Here is an 8,423-nt window from a genome sequence, read left to right as displayed (position 1 = left end):
GTAAAAGTGTTAGTCCAACAAGAGATATGTTGACATTAATTACCAAAACCACCCAGGGAGCACTTGTGCTTTCACCCGCCCCTCGCCGGATTCCGCCGCCGCCGGAGGTAGCCGTCGCCACCTCGGTTTTCGCGATAAAAATTGATTGGTTTTTTTACAAAAACCCTAGATCCGTTTTTTATATAGATCGGTTTTTAGTTTTTTTTTCTGGTTTAGTTATTTAGTGAACGCCCGTTCCTTCGTTCGTTTTAACGAACGGTTTTCATCTTTTAGTCGCAGACAGTGTACGTTTGTTCGTTAGCCTGTTCGTCCATTTTTCTTTCTCTCGGATTTTCCGCGATTATTTCAGATCGCGATTTTTTATCCAATTTTCGTTCTAGTATAACTTTTCGCTCGTTTATCAGAATCAGGCAATTCAAGCGCCCAGAGTTTCGTCTCGAAACCCTCTTTTCGTTTAACCAACTCAAACAAGTTTTTGCTACTGTAAAATTTAACTTAGATCCAGATTAGTAAATGAAGCTTGTTTCTTTCGCTGTCTGACTTTCGTTGCTTCGTTTGATTTGATTCTTTTTGCCAACCGGAGGTCTTAAGTTGAACTTTCTTGTTAGATCTCTTATTTGAGTTTTACCTGTGCATTAGATGAGTGCTTATTGTATGCTTGTTTGTTTGCGATAGAGTACCCGGAGTGCGCCGTTTGCTACTATGAGTCTCTAGGTTTCACGGATCATCAGCAAGGCAAGTAACAATTTGATCATACCTCTTTACTACCCAGTTTTATTGCATTAGATCAATCCTCAAACAATTGCATGATTAGGATCTGATTTAGTATGTGGGTTTTGGGGAATAGATGAGGTAGTACCTATTACCTGTTTTATTATCAAACGTTTGGGAGTTACATCTACGTTTGCTTATATTGCCATGCTACGCTAGTAGACATGGATTGGGTGAATGTATTCATGACAGATGTGAGAGTGATATTTAATGGTTTACTTAAGGTGGCAACTTAAACTCACATCTGGGTGGATTGAGGCACCTGGGGAACCCAATGTTGCCTGTATTTTTGGATATCCCGGGGTACCGTGTGATTCTCCTATGGACCGCCACCCAGGCTCAAAGGGATCATGAGATTATTCATGCTAGAAACTTCCGTGTGCAGCCACAAGCTACTATGGGCTCTAGCATAGTTGATTAAGTTGTGTGAACTCTTGAAGAGGTAGACTAGCAGATGTAGGGAAAAGTAGGTGTAACTGTCTACCCGGAGTAGGGAGTTTATGCTTCTGAAAGACGGTGTCTCGGTCATCCGTTTATCAAATACCATGTAGTGCGAGAAATCCAGCGGAGGAGATCGAGTCTTGTGGGGAAAAGTGCGCAAACCTCTACAGAGTGTATAAACTAATCATGGTTAGCCGTGTCCCCGGTTATGGGCGTTTTGAGTATCTAGTACCTGGATTATCATGTGAATCTCATCATGTTCTTTAATTTAATTTTGTTGGATTAATGATGTTACTTAATTGGGATTGAGTTGGAGGAACCTTGTCAATGTTTAACAACCACCATGATAGTTAAATAAAATTTATTCCTTTGTAGTAGGGAAAAACTGGCTTTATGCAAAACTGTAACCATAGAGCTTTCCACCAGCCATATATGCATGTAGTATAGCATTATTCTGTTCATTATTCTCTATGTGTTACATTGCCAGCATATTCCATGTGCTGGCCCATTTTTGGGCTGCAATGTTCATGTTTCAGACTTTTCAGACGACGAGTAAGGTGCCTTAGGTCGTGGTCTTATACTCAGTGATGCTGTTGAAGTTGATGGACTCGCTTATCTTCCAAGCCTTCTGTTGTTATCGTTATTAGATGGCCTTAAGCCATATTTTATTGTAATAAGTTCTCTTTTGAGACACTCGATGTAATAAGTGTGTGATTGCTACTCTATTATAAATCCTTCAAGTATTTTGCGTGTCAGCATTACCGATCCAGGGATGACACTGATGCACAGAGATCAGACTGTTTGAGGTATGGTTGCTACATAGCAATTATTTTGTTCATTACTCTATGTGTTACATTGCCAGCATATTCCATTTGCTGACCCGTTCCGGGCTGCAACGTTCATGTTGCAGACTTTTCAGACGACGAGTAAGGTGCCATAGGTCGTTGTCTTTCACTCAGCTATGCCGTTGGAGTTGATGGACTCACTTTATGTTCCAAGCCTTCCGCTGTTATCGATTTTTAGATGGCCTTAAGCCATATTATTGTAATAAGTTCTCTTTTGAGACATTCGATGTAATAAGTGTGTGATTGCTACTCTGTTATAAATCCTCGAGTACTGTGCATGTCAGCATTACCGATCTATGGATAACACTGATGCACAGAGATCAGACTGTTTGAGGTCTGGTCGCTACAAGATGGTATTAGAGCACACGCTGACTGTTGGACACGACCATTAAGCTAAAGCCCTAGATCACTACTCTCTCCACATTACTGACTCCTCTCCTTTTCTACTCTATAGGATGGCGGATGCAAGGAACAAGTTCACCCAACCGGATGAAGATACACCTTTTGGACGACACTTGAAGGAAGTTACTAGGTACCTGAACATCGGAATACCAATCTTCGTCGGGACCTACATCACCACTTTACCCGAAGAGGAGTGTTGGATGATTCGAGTTCAAGTTCCAGGAAGGACGTTCATGCCAGTCACTGAGCCCATAGAGTTTTCCTTTGATGCACCAACCTGGAGTCTAGGAAAGAGCATGACAGCCCACATCACCATTGGACGCATTGGAGAAGTTTACCACAAGGATCTCAAGGATACTATCTATCAAATTTGTGGGCGCCAAGATGAGCAATGGGAGATGATCAGAACCAGGAAGGATAGATCCAATGTAGCTTTCATCCAGGAGTTAAACCAGCACATTCATTGCCAGGAGAACCAAATGTGCGCAGGCATGATAGATCTGAAGAAGGCAATGACCAGGATCATGGAGCTGGAGGAAGAACTCAAGTCTACATGCGATGGATATGAGGAGTAAATGACGATACTCATGGAGAAGAATGACGATTTGACAAGGAAGCTAGGAGTATTCATGGGAGACCCCGCGCCAGGTGGAGAAGACGATGATTCCACTTGTCCGGAGAACTACATCATCATCGACAACACCGACTCAGACCCCGACGATAGCGATGATGGCTATGTCGATGAAGCTGGAGTAGATATCATGGAGTCTTCCACCGATCAAATTTTCTAGTCGACCACCATATCAGTAGTAGTATTTCCCCATGTATATAGAATAGTCTGAGCACTTTTGTCATGATAGTTAGACCGATTGTATGCCCTTGTTTGAATTGATTGGAGTGATATGTTTGTGTTTGTCTCATGTGCATATGGGTAGTGTTTTCCCTCTAGATCTCATTCTATTCTGTTTTCTCATCTTTTCTAAACCCATCAGATGCCTCCGAGACACGACAATGGATTTGCTTTCCCACCGGAGCTCACTCAGTTGATCCAGCAGCAGAATACCCTGATGCAGCTACTAGTCCAGAACCAGAACCAGGGGAACAACAACAACCCACTACCACCACCACCACATGTTGATCACTTAGCCCATTTTCTAAGGCTGAATCCGCCGGTGTTCTCCAGTAGAACCGAGCCGATAGTTGCAGATGATTGGCTCCGAAATATTGAAAGGGTGTTGACCACTGTAGGATGCACAGATGCGGAGAGAGTGCGTTTGCCTCACATCAGCTTGATGGGCCCATAGCATCATGGTGGGAGAATTTCACAACCACTTACCCCATCGACATTGTCACATGGGACCAGTTTCAGCAGGCTTTTTGCATTGCCCATGTTTCAGCAGGAGCTATGGCCATGAAGAAGCGCGAGTTTTGCAACTTGCGCCAAGAAGGATGCATAGTGGGCCAGTATGTGGATGATTTTAGTAAGTTAGCATGTTATGCCATAGATGATGTCTCTACGGATGCCGCTAAGTAGGAGAAGTTTCTGGAAGAACTGAATGATGAGCTGAGCATGCAGTTGATGGTGGCAACCTTCAACAACTACCAGGAGTTGGTAGATAGAGCTCTCATGATTGAAGGGAAGCAGTAGATTGACAACCATAAGAGGAAGTATGGACAAGGAAAGTACAATTCAGGAGCTCAGCAGAGACCCCGTTTTACCCCGAACTTGGGAGGACACATTCACCATAACCATGGAGGCCATAATTCCAATGGAGGGAGTTCTCATAACCATAGTGGCCCCAAGAATGGGAATAGGAATGGAGGAAGCAACGGCCAGAATCGTTCCAACCCAGCAACGCCCGCCAAGAAGGATCTAAGTCACATTACTTGTTTCAAGTGCGGGAAGAATGGACATTACACCATGGAGTGTTCTGAAGCTAAGAATGGAAATGGCAATGGAAGCTCTGGGAAGAATCCTAACCCTTTTAACAGGGGACAAGTGAACCACGTTAACATGGAGGAGGTTGAAGCGCAACCAGATGCAGTAATAGGTAAGTTTTTGGTTAAGTCATTTACTGCAATCATTCTTTTTGATACTAGTGCATCGCATTCATACATATCAAGGGGATTTGTGGATAAGTTTAAGTTGCCCACCAAAGTTCTTAGAACACCGATGTTAGTAAGTTCGCCGGGAGCAGAACATATGGCAAGCCAAGGATGTTTTCAGATGCCATTGACCATAGGTAGGCATGTTTTCCCCTCAGACCTGGTAATTCTGGAGTCGCGGTTTGGATGTGATTTTGGGTATGGATTGGCTATCGATGTATGGAGGGAACATCGATTGCGCCAGTAAGTAGATTATGCTCACCACCCCAGAAGGAAGGAGGATTAATTATGTATCCTGGCATGTGCCGAAGAGGACTCAAGTGAATTCCTTATCAGGAGTTGTACAGGAGGAAGTACCAGTGGTGAAGGATTTCCCTGATGTATTTCCAGAAGAGTTGTCAGGCATGCCACCAGATAGAGACATTGAGTTTTTGATTGAGCTTTTTCCAGGCACAGGACCAATATCTAAGAGACCGTACAGGATGCCCGCAAAGGATTTGGAAGAGATTAAGAAGCAGATTAAGGAGTTACTACATAAAGGCTATATTCGCCCAAGTTCATCACCTTGGGGATCACCAATGCTTCTAGTGGAGAAGAAGGATGGATCGTTGAGGATGGTTGTTGATTATCGTGGATTGAAGGAGGTGACAATCAAGAACAAGTATCCACTGTCGATGATCAATGATTTGTTTGACCAGTTGCAAGGAGCTAAAGTATTTTGCAAGATCGATCTACGGTCAGTATACCACCAACTGAAGATTCAAGAGCAGGATATACCAAAAACAGCTTTTACCACAAGGTACGGGCTATATGAGTATACCTTTATGTCATTCAGTTTGACTAACGCACCTGCCTATTTCATGAACATGATGAACAAGGTGTTTATGGAGTTTTTGGATAAGTTCGTCGTGGTGTTCATTGATGACATATTGGTCTACTCGAAGAATGAAGAGGAGCATAAGTAGCATTTGCGTTTGGTACTTGGGAAGCTCGGAGAACATCAGTTATATGCCAAGTTCAACAAGTGTGAGTTTTGGTTGAAGGAAGTTGGATTCCTCGGACATGTTATATCCAGAGAAGGAATAGTAGTAGACCCCGCCAATGTTGTCACTATGACAAATTGGGAAGCACCCACATCAGTTGGGGAAATCCGGAGTTTTCTTGGACTCGCAGGATACTACAGGAGGTTCATTGAGAATTTCTCGAAGATTGCAAAGCCCATGACGGAGTTGTTGAAGAAGGACACCAAGTTCAAATGGCTGAGGAATGTGAGGCCAGTTTTCAGGAGTTGAAGAAGAAAAGTTTGGTTACAGCTCCAGTGTTGATTCTTCCAGATCAATGCAAGGATTATCAAGTGTATTGTGACGCTTCTCGTCGAGGACTTCGAGCAGTGCTTATGCAGGAGGGAAGAGTTGTTTCATATGCCTCACGACAGCTTAAACCCCATGAGCTGAATTATGCTACGCATGATTTGGAGTTAGCAGCCGTAGTGCATGCGTTGAAGACATGGAGACATTTTCTCATCGGAAATCATTGTGAGGTGTACATGGATCACAAGAGTTTGAAGTATATCTTCACGCAGAAGGAGTTAAATCTCAGGCAAAGGAGATGGTTGGAGCTCATCAAGGATTATGATATGAGGTTGCATTATCATCCCGGAAAGGCTAACGTAGTAGCCGATGTGTTGAGCCGCAAGAGTCATGTCAATACACTCATGACCGTAGAATTACCCAAGGAGTTAGCAGAGGATATTCGCGAACTAAGTTTGGAGATAATTCCAAGAGGCTATGTAGCAGCATTGGAAATTCAGTCTACTTTGATCGATAAGATCAGAGAATCCGAAAAGACGGACAAGGAGATTGCCGAGATAAAGGAAAGGATGAGCAAAGGAAAGGCCAAAGGATTTTGTGAGGATGAGCATGATACCTTATGGTTTGAGGACTGTGTATATGTGCGTAATGACCCGGAGATCAGGAAGTTGATTCTGCAGGAGGCCCATGATTCACTGTATTCGATTCACCCAGGAAACACCAAGATGTATCTGGATTTGAAGGACAGTTTCTGGTGGACCGGAATGAAGAAGGATATTGTGGAGTATGTAGGAGTTTGTGATGTATGTCAGAGAGTGAAGGCAGAGCATCAGAAGCCAGCAGGATTGCTACAGCCATTGTCGATACCCGAATGGAAGTGGGATAAGCTAGGCATGGATTTTATCACGGGATTGCCCAAGACTCATTCAGGCTATGACTCAATATGGGTTGTAGTCGATCGTTTGACGAAAGTAGCTCATTTCATCCCAGTGAACACCACTTACACCAGTGCTAAGTTGGCCAAGATATACATGACCAGGATCGTATGTCTGCATGGAGTTCCGAGGACCATTGTATTAGATAGAAGAACCCAGTTTACCTCAAAGTTCTGGAATCAGTTGCATGAGACTTTGGGTACCAGGCTAGAATTCAGTACAACCTTTCATCCACAGACAGATGGACAGACTGAGAGATTCAATCAGATTCTGGAGGACATGCTGAGAGCTTGTGCGCTAGATTATGGATCTAGTTGGGATGACAATTTGCCATATGCAGAGTTCTCTTACAACAACAGCTATCAAGCCAGTTTGAAGATGGCCCCCTTTCGAAGCTTTGTACGGAAGGAGGTGCAGGACACCGTTGTTGTGGGATGAAGATGGAGACTGTCAGTTGTTTGGACCAGATTTCATTAAAGACTCTGAAGAGAAGGTTAAGCTCATTCGCGATAGACTCAAGGTAGCTCAGTCTAGGCAGAAGAGCTATGCAGATTCTAAACGCAAGGAGACAAATTACAAAGTTGGAGACAGAGTGTATCTTCGTGTGTCCCCACTTTGAGGAATTAAACGTTTTGGAGTTAAGGGAAAGTTAGCACCACGCTTGGTGGGACCATACAAAGTTTGGAACGTATGGGAGAGGTAGCCTACAAGCTGGAGTTACCCGAAGGATTGTCAGGAGTTCATGATGTGTTTCACGTTTCCCAGTTGAAGAAGTACCACGCAGAGATGGTTGATATTCCTCTCAGAGATACAGTGCCACTGGAAGCAATTCAGTTGGATAGGGATCTGACTTATGAGGAGAAACCAGTCAAGATTCTCGAGTTTGCTAGCCGAGTTACTCGCAGCAAGGTTATAAAGTTTTGCAAAGTTCAGTGGATCCACCACACCGAGGATGAAGCCACCTGGGAACGAGAGGAAGACCTACGGAAGGACCACCACACATATTTTCTAGCCAACCCAAATCTCGAGGGCGAGATTCATCTTAAGAGGGGTAGGTTTGTAACATCCCAAATTTCCAATTTGGAATGTTATATTTAGATCATTCATGCATATCATATTTTATTGCATTTCATTTCACGATTCTCGAAATTCTAAACAACTCAAGGACCCACGAAGAGAGTTGGGGATTTCATCGTTTTCATATTTGAATTTTCTCAAATATTGAAACAGGGATCATTTTGGTTTTAACTATTTTTCTCTTTCAAAAAATATTTCATATTAAAAATGTATGAGAGGAGATAATATGACTTCTCCAAAATAAATGAAATATTCGAGGAAAATATATTAAAATCAAATAAATAGTTTTACTTGGTTTTTATTGCAATTTTATTTGAATTAGAAAAATTGCACGTTTTCAGAAATTGCATTTTAGGTCAAGAAAATGTTCACCTTGTTCTAAATATTGTATTTAGATGGTGAAAATTTGTTTTGGCATTTTTAGATTTTTATTTTATTTTCTAGGATTTGTTTTGGGCGAAATCTATTAAAAAAACGCCCGGCTGGGCCGAAGCCCAGCCGAGAAGGTCGGCCCGCCTAGTGCCGCTGCCACCGCG

The sequence above is a fragment of the Triticum aestivum genome, chromosome 3B, assembly GCF_018294505.1.
Source record: "Triticum aestivum cultivar Chinese Spring chromosome 3B, IWGSC CS RefSeq v2.1, whole genome shotgun sequence".
Classification (NCBI taxonomy): domain Eukaryota; kingdom Viridiplantae; phylum Streptophyta; class Magnoliopsida; order Poales; family Poaceae; genus Triticum; species Triticum aestivum.
This window is presented reverse-complemented; position numbering follows the sequence as displayed.